This window comes from Pelecanus crispus, chromosome 6, assembly GCF_030463565.1.
Source record: "Pelecanus crispus isolate bPelCri1 chromosome 6, bPelCri1.pri, whole genome shotgun sequence".
NCBI classification, from domain to species: domain Eukaryota; kingdom Metazoa; phylum Chordata; class Aves; order Pelecaniformes; family Pelecanidae; genus Pelecanus; species Pelecanus crispus.
In genome coordinates, this window is record NC_134648.1 from 25626511 (window position 1) to 25643645 (window position 17135).

The following is a 17135-nucleotide window of genomic DNA, read 5'->3' on the forward strand; positions in this document are numbered from 1 at the left end:
GTTTTCTGAAAGGTATAGGTTCATTGTAATACTTTCACATCTCTGCTGTGCTTGTTGATGTTGATGCTTGTACTAGTCATAAGATGATACCTCTAGGAATAGAAAAAAATTCAGCTAGTGTGTAGTCCCAAGTGTGAGATAGTGTCAGAATGTTAGAGCAGTTCATCTATTTAAAGTGAAATGCCTTGGCTATTGATACCTTGATGGCACATATGTCCTAGGAAAAAAAAACCCCTGCTATCATTCAAAGTTTAGGTGAATATGAACAAGCATCAGTATTCAATGGTTTATATGGAAAAACACTAGACAAATGTCTACCTTGTATAAATTTAAAATAAACTCCACTACTTTACATTAAATAACCAAGACAGTACACAAAGGTTCATATTAAAGACTTATATTCAGGGGTTTCAATGTAAATTTCTTCTACAGAGACCTTAATGTCAGACACAATTTTATTTCTTGCTTTGAGAGAAATGTAGATGAGTTTTGAATTGGGTTTGGGTAACAACAGTCAGTGTATTGTTACTGCTGGTGCTGCTAAACAGACTTAAAGCCTGGATTTAGTCTATTATTTGTGTATGTGTCATCCCATGAAACCCTCAAGGGCTTTCTACATATTTGATAATACCCAGCATTTATAAAATATATGAAATATAATAGAAAAGGAATATTAATATTTGAGATAAACAAGCTTCATAGCTAAATTCAAGAGATGAAATTTCATATGAGGGGTTTGGAGGAGCAGACTAACATGGTACTTATATGAAGTGAACTACATAGAATTCATGGGTTTTAAGAGGTCAGGAAGGGAATTCAAATATTCAGCAGTTATAAATGAGGATGAATTCTGAATGGCTCAACTCTTGTTTAGGCATGTAGTCAGTTTTCTATAACCGAACTAGAGAAAAAAGGTAATGAGTGAAAAGCTGTTAGACTTTGCAAACATCTGTCATTTTAGAAACAGTTTTATAGTATATGCCCATTTTTCTTAGGATCCTAAAAGGGGCTCCAGTGGCCTAGGTTTTTATCCATTTATTCCCAGAGGAATGTGTGAGAGAGGCAGTGGAAGATTGGTGCCCTGAAATAGGTATTTATCTTTTTGGATTTACTTAGGACAGAATAAATTGCATGAGGTAATGAAGGAAAAGAAAGAAAACCTTAGCGAAGCATAAGCACGACAAGAGATGTGTGTGACAGATAAGAAAGGGCAAGATGATAGCAAACAACCAAACACTACAGAGCAGATAAAATTATAGACAATTATCTGCAAAGCTGAAAGCCCTTGAGTTGGTCATTATGGCATATTCTTTTTTTTTTGCCTTGCAGCTTGAGGATCTAACTGCATATTTGCAGCTCTTCTTTTTTTCTTCTAATAATTTATGTTTAGCATCTTGTACAAAGTAAAATAAACCTTTCAATCTGTGTTTCTTGGGGAAATACAGTTCCCCTGAATTTTAACATTAAAGACCACACTGTTTCTTACAAATGAAGCTAATAGATTTGTATTTGTGACATAAGTGGTAAAGTATTGCAAACACTATTAAAGGCAAAAAAGGGAACCTTGTGGCTGGTATCTACTACAGGCCACCTGATCAAGGGGAGCCTACTGGTGAAGCCTTCTTCCTCCAGCTCCAGGAGGCTTCGCGCTTGCAGACTCTCATCCTGCTGGGGGACTTCAACCACCCTGACATTTGCTGGAAAAGCAACACGGCAAGCTGTAGGCAATCCAGGAGATTCCTGGAATGCATTGAGGATAACCTCCTAAGCCAGGTAATAGATACCCCTATCCGAGGGGACGCAATACTGGACCTGATGGTCACCAATGCAAGTGAGCTCATTGGTGATGTCAAGACTGGAGGCAGCCTGGGCTGCAGTGATCACAGATTGGTGGAGTTTGCGCTCCTGAGGGACATGGGAAAAGCGAGGAGTATAGTCAGGACCCTAAATTCTAGAAAAGCAAACTTCCATCTCTTCAGCAATTTAGTCAGAAGAACCCCCCGGGAAACAGTCCTCAAGGACAGGGGAATGGAACAGAGCTGGCAGATCTTTAAGGACACCTTCCATAGAGTGCAAGAGCTCTCAGTCCCCAAGTGTAAGAAATCAGGCAAGGAAGGGAAGAGACCAGCATGGCTGAGTTGAGGCATGCTGGTCACACTAAAGAGTAAGAGGGAACTGCACAGGCAGTGGAAGCAGGGACAGGTGTCCTGGGGAGAGTACAGGGAAGCTGCCCAGTTGTGTAGGGATGAGGTCAGGAAGGCCAAGGCGTACCTGGAGCTGAATTTGGCAAGGGATGTAAAGAATAACAAGGAGGGCTTCTACAGGTATGTCAACCAGAAAAGGAAGGTTAGAGAAAGTGTACTCCCCCTGATGAACAAGCATGCTGACCTAGTATCAACAGACAGGGAGAAAGCGGAGGTACTCAACAACTTCTTTGCGTCAGTCTTCACCAGCGACCTCTCTCCTCACCCCTCCCAAATGAATGGACCGCAAGATGGGGAGCAGGGGGGTAAAGCCCCTCCCACTGTAAGGGAAGATCAGGTTCGAGACCACCTGAGGAACCTGAATGTACACAAGTCTATGGGACCTGACGAGATGCATCCCAGAGTCCTGAGGGAATTGGCTGATGTAGTTGCCAAGCCACTCTCCATGATATTTGAAAAGTCACGGCAGTCAGGTGAAGTCCCTGGTGACTGGAAGAAGGGAAACATTGTGCCCATTTTTAAAAAGGGAAGAAAGGAGGACCCTGGGAACTACTGACCTGTCAGCCTCACCTCTGTGCCTGGGAAGATCATGGAGCAGATCCTCCTAGAAGCTATGCTCAAGCATATGGAGGACAGGGAGGTGATTCGAGACAGCCAGCACGGCTTCACCAAGGGCAAGTCCTGCCTGACCAACCTAGTGGCTTTCTGTGAAGGAGTGACTGCATCAGTGGACAAGGGAAAAGCAATGGATGTCATCTACTTGGACTTCTGTAAAGCCTTCGACACAGTCCCCCACAACATCCTTCTCCCTAAATTGGGGAGACATGGATTTGATGGGTGGACTGCTCAGTGGATAAGGAATTGGTTGGATGGTCACATCCAGAGGGTCGTCGTCAACAGCTCGATGTCCAAATGGAGACCGGTGACAAGTGGGGTCCCTCAGGGGTCCATACTGGGACCGGTGCTATTTAACATCTTCATCAATGACACAGACAGTGGGAGCAAGTTTGCAGACGACACCAAGCTGAGTGGTGCAGTTAACACGCCAGAAGGACGAGATGTCATCCAAAGGGACCTGGACAAGCTGGAGAGGTGGGTCTCTGTGAGCCTCATGAGTTCAACAAGGCCAAGTGCAAGGTCCTGCACCTGGGACGGAGCAACCCCCAATATCAGTACATGCTGGGGGATGAAGGGATTGAGAGCAGCCCTGCGGAGAAGGCCTTGGGGGTACTGGTGGATGAAAAGCTGGACATGAGCCAACAATGTGTGCTTGCAGCCCAGAAAGCCAACCATATCCTGGGCTGCATCAAAAGAAGCGTGGCCAGCAGGTCGAGGGAGGTCATTCTGCCCCTCTACTCTGCTCTGGTGAGACCTCACCTGCAGTACTGTGTCCAGCTCTGGAGCCCTCAGCACAAGAAGGACATGGACCTGTTGGAGCGGGTCCAGAAGAGGGCCACCAAAATGATCCGAGGGCTGGAGCACTTCTCCTATGAGGCCAGACTGAGAGAGTTGGGGTTGTTCAGCCTGGAGAAGAGAAGGCTGCAGGGAGACCTTATTGCGACCTTCCAGTAGTTAAAGGGGGCCTACAGGAAAGATGGGGACAATCTTTTTAATAAGACCTCTTGTGACAGGACAAGGAATAATGGTTTTAAACTAAAGAAGAATAGATTTAGACTAGACATAAGAAAGAAATTTTTTACAATGAGGGTGGTGAAGCACTGGAACAGGTTGCCCAGAGAGGTGGTAGAGGCCCCATCCCTGGCAACATTCAAGGTCAGGTTGGCTGGGGCTCTGAGCAACCTGATCTAGTTAAAGCTGTCCCTGCTCACTGCAGGGGGGTTGGGCTAGATGACCTCCGAAGGTCCCTTCCAAACCAAAGCATTCTATGATTCTATGATTCTGTGATTCTATGATTCTATGATTTATTAGGTGTCCCAGAGTATTAGGATCACACTGCACATTTTATCCTTGGGGCGTTAGCAGCATTTTAAAATATTTTGCCCCATAAATCAGAAACTGTATTTTAATTTCTACATATACTGAACATATCCATTATCATATTATTCTACTTTTCACATAATTCTTCTGTATAATGTGCTGTTGATGGCAACAAACAAACTGCTGATGTTTGCCTTTTCTATATAATCACTTTCTCAATCTCAATCTTTTCCTACTACTCTATTTTATCTGTTTTTCAGGATTAAGTCTTATAGTTTCTATACTAATATACCTGCCTCTGTTTTTACAACACTTCTAAAAATTTTAAGAAATATTCTTTTAGTTTCCTCTGCTCTTCATTTCTACAAAGGGCACAGAACAAGCAATCTGTTCCACTTCCACTCAAAATGCTAAACTCGCTCTTACTCAAATTAGGTGTGAGCCGAGATATATAGCAGAGAGATAATTGACAATTATGCTTCTGCACTTTGTTTTTGTAAGCATTTAAATATCTTTTCTTAGAAGATGTAACAATCTAAGTAAGTGAACGCATATGAGACGCTAAGTATAAGACAATTGTACCTTGTCTCTGAATTACAAAGTTTTATTTATTGATGAATGAAGACCCATCCTTTCTGAATGATTAGAGTTTTTTTGAAGTATATATTTTGAGATCTGTTTCTAAGCAATTTAATACACAGATTCAAACTTTGGCTGGTAGGATTGATTATTTTTATGTAACCATTTTGTTTAGACTTTTTTCTTGTATTTGAAAAATTATAAGTGCTCTGAACAGAGAAAGAAAACTTCATAAAATTCCTTAATGAATGTAGTGTGTATTTCATTGAAATGTACTGCTGTACTTATTAAGTACTCTAGTAAGTGAATGAAATATTACACTGATGGCACTCACACTTTCGTTTTAGTTACATGGGTTTATAAAACCTGTGCAAACAAATTATTATATGCAAAACCATGATGCGGTTTATTTAGGTGCTTTCTGAATCTCTGACTTTTAGGTTTTTATGGACTCATGATTGATATTGCTGCATTGTGACCGATTCTGAAGCCCAAATAGTACCCTGACAAGAAATAAAATACATCCCTGTGCCCAGCTAGAAGCTCTTTCCTCCTCTCAGTAAAGCTTGACTAATATTAAAGAAACTCTAAGTGTTTAATATTGAGTGAAAGTTGTTATATCTAAATCTTAAATTGTTAGTATGTTTTATTAGTATGCAAATTATCTCACATACTCTTTGCTGTCAGCCCTTGTGTTAGGCTCTGTCCTGTGACAGAGCAACTATCACGGCTCTTGAGAAATGAGAACAGAAATGAAAATAAGGAACTTTTCTAAATATCAGCTCAGAGCAGAGGAAGGTCATTATATTGCCATTTTTGGTTTTATTATTGGATTATACTTTCAGCAGTGAAATTAATTGTTATTTTTTCTCTTGTTAAGAATAGGGACAGTTTGTGGCTTAGTGTATCTGAAAACAAATTTTTATTTCTATCCTGAATGCATTCTGTCCAGTACATTTCCTGTGACAATTATATTCAGTGGTATGATTTTACTGAATGTGAACAATGCAAATTTTCTGGCTATGATGTAATTCAAGAATGGTACTCTTGTGTGATTAGTATGTATAATAACATAGCTAGAGAAGTAATGTTGTTACTAGTGCTACAAAGGGACCTGTGCAAATGGAAAATAGACAAATCTCTCTTTAAAGCTGGGGATTTATATATCATTCATGTGCCCTTAGTGTCTGAATTAAATTCCTATGGATCTTGGCTTTCTGAATGGATTCTACACAGTTAATTCTGCCCAGTCAGCAGGCATACTGTAGCATGAGAGTGGTGAGTGCAATGAACAGACCCAAAACTGCTCATCTGTACAGGGTATCTCTCCTTTCCATGTGTTTTTTTGAGACAAAAAATGTAAGCCAATTGAAGTTCTGTCTCTGTTCATATGTAAGATATTTCAAGTGTTCTAAGTCAGCTCCCAGACAGGGCAATTTCCTTGAACAAAGCCTGCTGTTTCTAGCCATCAGTAGGAGGAAGCACAAGTTACATTTAAAATCCATGCTTTCTTTGGAAAACCTGATAATTACATTTGAAACAGATTAGAAGAAAATAATAAAACCCTCCGGTTGTCAGGAAAAGTAAGCAGTTTGACAGTAAGGTTTTTATGGCCAGGTAGGTAGCCAGCTTTCAAACCCTACTGCCATAAATTATGAATTATCTGAATCCTTAACCATAAAGCCTCAAGAGAAAAATTGCAACTGTGAATATGTTTTTATAAACATTGAAGAATTGCCGTTTATTAGCTCAGTAGCTCCATTAAATTGGGGATTGTGAAACTAGAGTTACTTGTGTACCCATTTATTAACAAATGTATCAATTTAATAGTTCTGATGCTTTTCCATAAGTAAAAGGCTGCTCACTTAAATAACTCATTTACATACTTTTCAAATCCTGATTCTGCTAAACCCATAATCAGTGTGTTATAAAAACTGTTCTGAGCCCCAAATGACATTAAGGAGTTTGTCATAGGAGAGACATATGTCATGAACTGTATACATGGTAGCATTTCGAATTAACTTTTGGTGAAAAGCATGTAGACATCATCAGAACACTACTAAAAAAAAAAAAGAAAATGTAGAGCAGCATTTATGATTTACTCAGTGATTTAAAGAGAGTTTGAGGGTTTGGGGTTTTTTCCTTCTTCTTTCCTTTCGGAAAATGGAGATTTTTTGTGCATTTTAGCCTGATTTTTTAAAGGAAATGAGTTTTTATGACTAAGTGAAAGAGGAAAATAGCATGGTCTTCTTCCCCTACACCACCCTAGCACCCACAAAAAAATCTTGAATCTGTTGGCAAGTATTGACCATGTTTGTCAAAGAGATAGGAGCAAAAAATTTATATTCCTTCAAATATGGGGAAGCTGATAGCTGGATAAAAGATAGATATGATGGCCAGTTCATAAGTTCATACATAACTCTTAAGTCAGCTAAAGCATATACTTCATACTTGCTTATCAAGATGAATATGTTTGGTACAGGAAGAGATGAGGAAAAACTTGTGAAGTGGATATGGGAGTGAACTGAGAGGAAAATGCTTGGAAGAACACAGGGACACAAACCTACAGGAAAACCAAGTTTGTTCGTTCTACTAATGCAGAAGAATAACTTCTGTGTCTCTTTTTAGTAATTAAGAAGTATGAATAGCCTTTCAAAATAGGTATTCAGAAATGCCAGAGATGAGCCAAGTATGCATGATGCTGCTTCTAGAAGAAGGTATTATGAGCAAGATTTATCCAGTTTTGAGTCCAAGTTTCTTTCAACAAAATGTTACTATGCATACAATGTTTTCATATAAATATCAATAAATGGATCAAAGTAGAGCATTTTTCTTAATATGCAGATATTTTGTGACAGTTTTTAATAGCGCATCTTATGTGCATAAGACTATAACAATGGAAAAAAACTCTTGTCTTATGACATTTCATCTAGTTGCTGACTTGTTTTAAGTCTCTCTTGTGCATTCAGAAAGATTTTTAAAAGAACCTTTTAAAAGAACTCTGCTAGTGAGAAGACTATACATATCCAACATCTTATAAAAATTACTAGATTTTGTGGGTTTTACCTGTAGGATGTGAGTGTGTTTTCAGTTTATTTTTTTTTAAATAGGTACTGACTTCACTGCATAAATGCATTCCTCCATATTTAACAGCAAAATAAATCAAGGAAATTTGGTTGTGCTTGTTCTAAGTATAAAGTGAATTTGACCTCATGGTAAGGTAGTGCCCTGGTTTTGGCTGGGATAGAGTCAACTTTCTTCCTAGTAGCTGGCATAGTGCTGTGTTTTGGATTTAGGATGAGAATGATGCTGATAACACACTGATGGTTTAGTTGTTGCTAAGTGCTGCTTATGCTAGTCAAGGACTTCTCAGCTTCCCATGCTCTGCCAGGTGCACAAGAAACTGGGAGGGGGGACAGCCAGGATAGTTGATCCAAACTGACCAAAAGGGTATTCGATACCATATGACGTCATGCTCAGTATATAAGCTGCAGGGAGTTGGCCGGGGGACAGTGATAGCTGCTCAGGAACTGTCTGGGTATCGGTCAGCGGGTGGTGAGCAATTTCATTGTGCATCACTTGCTTTGTATATTATTTTTATTATTATTATATTGTTATTACTACTACTATTTTACTTTATTTTATTTCAATTATTAAACTGTTCTTATCTCAACCCAGGAGTTTTTCTCACTCTTACTCCTCCAATTCTCTCCCCCATCCCACCGGCGCAGGGGAAGTGAGTGAGCGGCTGCATGGTGCTTAGTTGCTGGCTAGGGTTAAACCATGACAGGTATTTTACAAATCAGTCTCATTAATCTGTGTTAATTTTCACTTCCCTGTTTTTTTCTACATAATGCAAGTGAATCTCAGGCAAGTGAATCTAGTAGGGTATAAATCATAGAGTGTTTGCTTCCCATTTACATTTTTCTTGGTAGAGCTACAATAGTATTGGAGAAAGATTGTGACAAAGTACCAATGGAGCTGGAAGAAGAGAATAATTTAATATGATGTGAAACAAGTACTTCCTTCTCCTCTTTTCTGTGTCTTCTAACCTGTAGAAGGCTTTGCTTCTTGAATATTAGTCAGATGCCTTTTCTATTTGAGCAAGTAGGAGTATCTTGCCGTTTACAGAGAATGACTCTAAACAGGACCATCTGTTTCGTCAGATAGTACAGCACAGGCATATGCACAAAAGAATAGCTTAAGCACCTTTAAAGGTATCAAGGATCTTTGTTGCTTGTCTAGAATTTTCTAGCTATTGGCAGAAGCCACATATTGGCCCTTGTTTCAACTATAAGTCATGTTGCAGAGTATTTTCCCTGCAGGCACTACCAGAGCCTTTTGCTCTAATACAGGAGTATGGCTCATGGCTGTCTATAGTTATATCTATGCCACCATCCTCTGGTTCACTGAGAATCACGGTAAGCTTTGGCATTAGGTTTTTAGCTCCCACAAGAGGAAGGTAAATATTTCTTTAGACTGATGGTACAGGCACCAAGAAGTCTGATTTACTATAGGAGATGAGAATTTAGCCAACAGCTATTTAAAAGTGGAGGTGGGAGGAAAGAGGATTCTTTTCCTGTCATCAGTGATAAAGGAAAAAAGTAGGACCAAAAGACTAGGAAAAGTGAAGCATAAAACTCCAAAGATTATAATCTGAACTCAAACCCCTTTTATTTCCATTTGATTTTATATTACTAAGGAACAATACAGCTGTATCACAGCAGGTATATTGTTCCTCCATATTTTAGTTTTATTATTTCCATTCTTCTAAGTTCTCTGTAAGAAAAGGGAAAACCTTTTGGAAATTGAGACCTTTGCTGAAACAGCAAATCCATAATTACTTCTCTGCTCTTTATAACCCAGTTTTTCTAATGAGAACGGAAATATGCTTGCTAGGTCTAATGGGCTAATCCGCAGCTTAATCCATACATGAATTTTTAGATGGATATGTAGTCATGGATTTAAAAAATCATTTGAAACAACATGTCTTTACAAACATAATTATTTACAGAATTATCATAATATTTACCATTATTAATCTTGATTTTTAAAGTGGATTTTTCTTTTTGGTAATGTAGACAAGGTGAGTGAGAAAATAGTTATGAAATATAATCAAGTATATTTTTGTTTCTTTGTGCTTAGGCAAGCACAAAAGCCCCTGTAAAAAAAATGCATAGAGACCTATTGACTCCTGAAGACAAATTTGAGATAACCTTTCATGTTATGAGGAATAAAACAAACAGTACTAGGACTTTAGTCATAAGAAAAGTTTCAAAATATTAACCTTTGGCTCCATTCCACATCTACTATGAAAAGGTGAATTCTCTCACAGTGCAGAGCCATTTGATATATATACTGTCACCATCAGTTCCTGTAGTATGTAGTATACCTGAAAGGAGGTTGTAGTGAGGTGGGTGTTGGTCTCTTCTCCCAAGTAGTTAGCAATAGGACAAGATGAAATGGCCTTAAGCTGCATCAGGGGAGAATTACATTGGATATTAGGAAAAATTTCTTCATGGAAAGAGTAGTCAAGCATTGGAACAGGCTGCTCAGAGAGGTGGTGGAGTCACCATCCCTGGAAGCATTCAAAAAACGGGCAGACATGGCACTGTGGGACATGGTTTAGTGGGCATGGTGGTGTTGTGTTGATGGTTGGACTGATGATCTTAGAGGTCCTTTCCAACCTTAATGATTTCTAATTTTTACTTTCATTAAAAATAATCCAGCCATCAAGCCAGGAAACATGAAATTCCTACTCTACCCTTAATTGGTTTAGTGGTGGACTTGGTAGTGTTAGGTTAATGGTTGGACTGGATGATCTTAAAGGTCTTTTCCAACCTAAATGATTCTATGATTCTATATATATAATATACTATAGTATAAGGGCCAAACTGACCATTAAAATGCATAGTCTTGATGGAATTTGTATAGCTCTAGACAGTTATTTCTATATTACTGTGTTCAGTTAGAACATCTTTGGAGAACACCTATCATCAACTTGAAATTTCAAGAACAGGTAATTTACCACCTTAGAAGTTAGTTTTGATGGTAATTTCATATCTATGGAAAAAAAGTTAACACAAGGAATCAAATACACTGGTCTTTTAAAATTATTTTTTACTGCTTTCCAAGATCTTACCTCCTGACATAAGCTTTCTGAGATCTTACCTCCTGTCATAAAACTTCATGGTATTGTGTTGGTCCTGATCCTTTATAGTCACATAGTGGGCAAAAAAGTCTTAGCTTGCAATTTTGATGACAGTATTTTGAAAACCAGACAGATTCTATTTGAAATAACTGTAAGTTCTTTGGTTAGGAATAAATTAGCTTAATATATGTATATGTACAAATTACTGAGAGAAATTAACGTGGACATTATATTTCAGTTTATAAAGCAGAAAAAAGAATATGATAAATAATAACTCTGCTGTGTCTTTTCCCTTTTAGTGATTTAGTGATTGCAATTCTTCTTAATGCTTAATTTAAGCATCAAAGTTTAAATTAACATTTAAAATTAAATCCAGTAAAACAACATTCAGCAAACTGGGTAAAATTACATCTCTGTTCTCTTGGTAGAGATTTCTTTTTGTTTCATGATATTGTACACAAGTTGGCAGAAAAATCAAGGAGTCAGGGCTTGGGTTTAGTTGTTCTAGTTTACTTTAGTTTAACCTTTAAAGTTAAAAAACCCGTACTTTATTTGTCTCCATTTTTTGGTGTGAAATAGAATTCTGATAAATTTTGATTAGGTAATTCTGATCAATAGTGTTTCCAGTGATTTAACTCATTCATTATGTAGTTTTCTCTGAAAACCTGAGGAAAGGAGGTTTGAAATTTACCTACATTGATGCATTTTCTATTTCAAATGGAGGTCTTATTTCAGAATTGAACTAGATTTATTTGTATCCTTTTCAGAGGTAGAGAAATGCCCAAAAATGAAAACGAAGCATAAAATTTTATAAGAAGGCCTTTTCTTCATAGTTTCTTAATTTAGGCCACTGAATGGCAAATTAACCAGCGTTCCCTCTGTCTTACCCTTGATTGCTTTGTAGTTTTCAGTACATTATTTTTCCCAAGCCTCTGTAAATCCAAAAGATATATGTAACAGAAGTTGCCGAGGTCTGTAATGTAGAGCAGGGAGCAGGGAGATCAAAAAGATCATAATTGTAAATTCAGGAAATAGAAGTATTTGTCTATAGAATTCTATCACTAATAGGACATGCTAGTTTATATTTCTACTTTTTCTTTAACATTTTTTTTCTGACTTCTGTTTGTATTTTCCTTTCTCAACACAAAACAATGAACTGCTTTCAGCGTACTGTTTTTTTCCCTTGTTCACTTTTTTACCTCCCTGTTGAGAGGTTAATCAGGTTACTTACATTAGCTGTGTAAGCGTCCCATTCTATTTGACTATGTTCAGGCTTCTGCAAATACCTAAACTGGATTTTTCAAAAGTACTCAGCATTAACCTCAATCATCTTCTGAAACTAGCAGATAAATTGCAGTACTGTCCAATGGAGCAGATTTAGGCCAAACTTCCCCAAGTTTCTGAATAAAAGAGCATGAGCTCTTGAGAGTATTGAGAGTATTGAGCATGTTTAGAAGCCTAATGCCACATTAGAATTTCTCCACTGATACAGAATTTGATTTATATAGCTCTTTTCGTGCCAGTAACACAATGTTGATTCTTATTCTATTTGCTTAAAAGCTCTTCCTCTCAAGGTGTCATGGTTTAGCCCCAGCCAGCAACTAAGCACCATGCAGCCGCTTGCTCACTCCCCCTACCCCGATGGGATGGGGGAGAGAATCGGAAGAGTAAGAGTGAGAAACACTCCTGGGTTGAGATAAGAACAGTTTAATAATTGAAATAAAATAAAGTAAAATAATAAGAATAACAACATAATAATAATAGTAATAATAATATACAAAGCAAGTGATGCACAAAGCAATTGCTCACCACCCGCTGACCGATACCCAGACAGTTCCGGAGTAGCGATTGCTGCTCCCTGGCAAACCCCCCCCAGTTTATATACTGAGCATGATGTCATATGGTATGGAATAGCCCTTTGGTCAGTTTGGATCAACTATCCTGGCTGTGCCCCCTCCCAGTTTCTTGTGTGTCTGGCAGAGCATGGGAAGCTGAAAAGTCCTTGACTAGCATAAGCAGTACTCAGCAATAACTAAAAACATCAGCGTGCTATCAACATTCTTCTCCTACTAAATCCAAAACACAGCACTATGCCTGCTACTAGGAAGAAAATTAACTCTATCCCAGCCAAAACCAGGACACAAGGTCTTGCTGATGTTTTTCCTTTCTTTCCTCTTATCTCTTCTGATACTTCCAGAAGAGAACATCATGGTGTGACTGCAGCACAGCAGTAAACCTCAGAGAGATTGACCGTCTTTGGCAATTTTCACTTTGCTGCACATCTAGCTTGTCTGTTTCCCTAAATATACAGCAAAGTGAATCTTACCAAACCAAGTCAGTTCTACTTGGAATATCAATATCTTGAAGGAGAGAGGTAGAAAACTGCCCAGGTAGCAAGCTGAAACAACTCTGGGCAGCAGAAGGAGGTTTGCAGAGATGTAAGAGAATAAAGCGCTCTCTCATCTGGCTTGGTAAATGTGTTTGCAAGTTCTAATGTGGGGGTTACAAAAGCACCCTACCTCTCATTTCTCTTCCTTTCAACCTTTAAACATTACTACTAGTAAACAAATCTTAAAACTAGACTGTAAAAATGGTATCAGAGAAAAATATCCCAGTAAATGAGACTCATTCTTTTTATCACTTGTGTTCCAAAAGTGTGCAAAGTGTCCAAAATCACAACTCACAGGTATCATTCCAAGTACCACTTAGCAATGTACTGGAAAACTGCAAATATCTAGATGTTATGTGTAAGCTATCACATAGGTATTTGCTGTGACAAAAAGCCTGTGTGACCTCCAGCAGGAAATTTTCATGCTACTCTTGCCTACTCAGAGAAACCTCTTTAAAATATACACATTTTATTTTACAGTCCTTACAGGATTTTTGTTTCTGTAAAAACCCCAGAAGTGTTGCATCATACTTAGTCCCTATTTTGCTCTCAGATCTTTTAACTCTGGGAATAAACTAACCTAAAACTAAATTTGTGCAAAGGAAGGGTAGCTAAAGTGTTATGAAATCTTGAAAAATTTTAAGAAAAAATATCACCCCAGAAGGCAGATGTTATATGTAATGCTGAAAAAGCAAGGTGTGCAGAAGGGAAAGATTCAAGAAACTGAAAATATGACATGGTACTGAATGCTGTCATATTGCATTAGGATTACACAAGCATTACTGATGTGTTTTCATAACAATGATTTAATTGACTTTATTTCTAATAGATCCTGATAGAGTATAGCTTTTCTTAATTGCCATTCTTTACACAAAATTGTCCAGGAAGTGCCCAAAACTGTCAATAACTTTTTTTTTTCTTCCCCAAAGATGGGAAGAGGGGCTGTTTTCTAGAACACAGTTAACACACTTTCCAAACTGGAGAGTTAGGATTACAATCAGCTTGTTAGTGAGCATTTTGTGACGGTCTAATTATAGACCAAAATTAAGAAAAAAATTATACTCATTCTTGTCCAATTTAAATTTTTTTAATGCATTTATAATACCTGGAGAGTCTGAGCATTTTTATCATAATAGCAGAATGCTGTAGGTATGATTTATCATAATTTATTCACATTCAGTAATTTCTTAGGAAAATTGTTTGGTTTATAAATTTGTAGGTTTGCAAGCCAGTCAATGTTTTTTCTAATATCCAGCACTGAAAATTCATATGAAAACAGAAAATAAGATTGCATTTTTTCTTATGTAAGCAAGGACTTCATAATCTGAACATATCTGACAAGTCAGCTGGTAATATCTGATGCAGGACAGAATCCACTTCATTCTTCCAGGGAGTCTACATCTCCTGTTCTGTCATTAATGAATTTCAGAGCAATTTGGAACCTAATATTTTTGAGCTCGTTTCAGGTCAGCTGTTGGCATGGATGTAGCAATCAGGTTGCATTACTTGTGGGGGTTGGTGATCTTTTCTTCATCAATGTTTTCCTTTTTCCCACTATTATAGCATAGGCTGAAATCTGGAGGGCAGCAGTTAGTCAAAAGCAATTGTAATGTGACAGAAGTGATTTAAGAGAGCAAACATATCCCTGGTTTATGGTTGGAGTACTGAACTATGCTTGCCCTCTAGTACTGAAGGGTTTAAACTTTATGGCTGAAAGTTTTCAGATCTCAAGGTGCTCTTGAATTCCCAGGTAAGCTGGTAGTTCAACTTTCTCATCAAGGTATAGCTTGACCTTCAAGAAAATTCTGTTTGATCCAATCCTATTCACTGGAATTGTCAACTGCCTGTTGTGACAATTTCTATTTTTTCTATATTTTCCAACTATGGAATCCCCCAAAAGAGAAGGAAGATCCCAAAGCGTGACGCTTGGTGAATCCAATTAATGCAACTCATTCCAGAAGTGATTTGTATTCATTCAGTCATGGTAATGATACCACATTTGTACCTTCGGCATCACGAAGGGCAGTAACATCCCTTCTGAGATATCCAGGACTAGAAAGCTGTGTTTTTAGTACAGTAGAAGTGATGTGCTTCTTTAAATAGATGCCAAAGAAGAAGGTTCCACTGCCTGTGTATTTCATGCTACTTGCCATACAGATGTTCAATTCCTTTGTTAATCTATTAAATTTGAGGGATTCTAAAGGGTGGCTTTTCATTCCACAAGTTTAGCTTCTGCTGTCTTTAATTTTTATCCTGAGTTTAAATAGTCTCAGCTGTGTCCCATATCTTGAAAGGGCTTCCTTACTTCCTTTTTCCTTTCTCACAGGGACACTGTCATGACTGAAAACATGGTCAGATCCTGGCATTAACCCTCCCCCTCTTCCCTTCCCAGTAGTACCTTTGTGCATTTTCTTGACCACTTTGAATTCCATATAACCCCAGAAGAAAATGACATTAAGTAAAATAGCAACAAGTTCTGCATATGCTCTTTAATTTATGAAAATGGAGACCTGGTGGTTGCTAAGGAAACAAAAACCCACCACTTTCACTGTGCACCTGAGTAATTATCAAATCATTATAGACCAGAAAAGGAGATTAATATAAATATTTCAGTAATGTGATATGAATTTTCCACCCTTTTTTTCTGGAATGCTTTGAATGTATGACTGCTGGGATTTTTAATACTGAGATCCACTTTGCCAAAAAAGCATGTCTGTTGACCAGCCTTTTGATAAAAATCCATACATATTTATTAGTGCATTTTTTTAATGTTAATGCCAACATGGAGTATATTATGCTTCACAGTCAATTATAGAATGAAAGCTCATGAATCTCCCATGAAGCAGTGGGAGGTCTATCAGAAATGCCATTGATGTACAATTAGAGTAAAACCTTCAGGACTCTTTTTTTTCTTCTGTTCTGTCACTACATAGGGAAATGTGCTGTTTAGCAAGTATTAAGAATCGTTCTCATTTGTAACTTTCTTTCAAAGGAAATTACTGGGATGCACAGCATGCTGGCTTTGGTGGGTTTTTCTTTCAGCTCGCAACACACTCCATTCTTGCTTGCTTCAGAAAACCCGTGTTAAGAATCTGGTGATACTGAGTTTGTCCTCTTAAAGGAGTTTTGGGTACTTTTAAACCCACTTAGCAAAGGAAAGGGCTGACTGCTAAGTGACACACAGTCCTCATTTCTCAGATGATCCTATGAAAGGGACCTATTTATGAGCTATCAGGATTATTATATAAGGGCACCTCTTTAAATAAACATTTATGTCAAATGAGTGAGAGACTCAGAAGAGTACCTACCTGATCAATTTTGAACACAAATTAGCCTTTAATACATTCCACTAAGTTAACATTATGAGTGTCCTGGTTTCGGCTGGGATAGAGTTAATTAACCTATGACTGCTACTAGGAAGAAAATTAACTCTATCCCAGCTGAAACCAGGACAATGAATAACAGATTTCATGTTCAAAGTTTTTACCTTCTTTTTTTTTTCCCCTCAGTTCTTTGCTGGTATCTAACTACTTCTACAAACCGTAATTTCCAACTCATCTAATGAATTTTGTACCAAATTGAAACACCTAATATTTCTTTTCTGATATTATAATGAAAAAGAAGCAGGTCTGTTAAAACATGCTAAACATGCATCCAACATGCAAAACATGCCAGACAAATAAGCCTATTGCTTTCACTATACATCTGAAGGACCATCTCCTTCTTATGGTCAAAAATGAACAATTTATTTTAGGTATATCCATTGAAACAGAAAAATGTGTGTTTTGACACACTTTAGAGTGTAAATGCAATAAATACTCGTCAATTGCTGAAGCAGATTTTAAGACTAGACCACCACAATTACTCTAAAGCA